This window comes from Apaloderma vittatum, unplaced genomic scaffold (assembly GCF_000703405.1).
Source record: "Apaloderma vittatum isolate BGI_N311 unplaced genomic scaffold, ASM70340v1 scaffold9476, whole genome shotgun sequence".
NCBI classification, from domain to species: domain Eukaryota; kingdom Metazoa; phylum Chordata; class Aves; order Trogoniformes; family Trogonidae; genus Apaloderma; species Apaloderma vittatum.
This window is the reverse complement of record NW_009721279.1, coordinates 68,341-69,068: the sequence shown is the minus strand read 5'-3', so window position 1 is coordinate 69,068 and position 728 is coordinate 68,341.

Genomic DNA, 728 nt, shown 5'->3' with positions numbered 1-728 from the left:
GCAGTACAAGCCAGGTGAACCTCTGGAAAATATACCGTACAATATAGACACAAATCAGAGCAAATGGAGGAAGAAAATCCTTCAAAAAGTGTGACAAGAGAAAGTGATGAAAGTCTATACTGATGATGTGTCCAAAGTAAGAGTTTATTACTTTAATCTATAATCCTTACAACCAAAAACTAAGAATAATCACAAGCGATCAACTCAGTTAATCGTCAGAGCTGGAAGTCCTAACCATGGCCCATTGTATGGCTTGGGTTAACACAGCTCAGTTCTCAAAAAAGTTTTAGAAGCTGCTAGTTGGTAAGCAGTTACAAGAACACACAAAAAGCACGGACTGTATGCCTGCATTTAAAGTTTACTTGAGGTTGAAAATGTCGAAGTTTCCTTTCCTACAGCATTTAGCTGGCAGGCTCAGCAAACAAGAAATCCAATGCGCTATTGAGTTGCTGCCATTACCAATACGGCGCTTAGTACAGACAGCTCGCTGAAAGGCTGGCACGCCTCTGCACAAGAACTGCATTAGCTTTGTGTTCTGCTCATGGTGAATCCAGGGACATACAAGCCTTTACGTTCTCTTTCTGAATAATAATCAAATTCCTTCTGCTTCATGGGCTATAAGATACTGAGTATTAGCTCGGACTTTCTGTAGAGCTTTGAGTCTTGAGATGAATTTACTGTCTCTAGTCCTGACGGTCATTCAAATGACACTACATGTACCAACTACT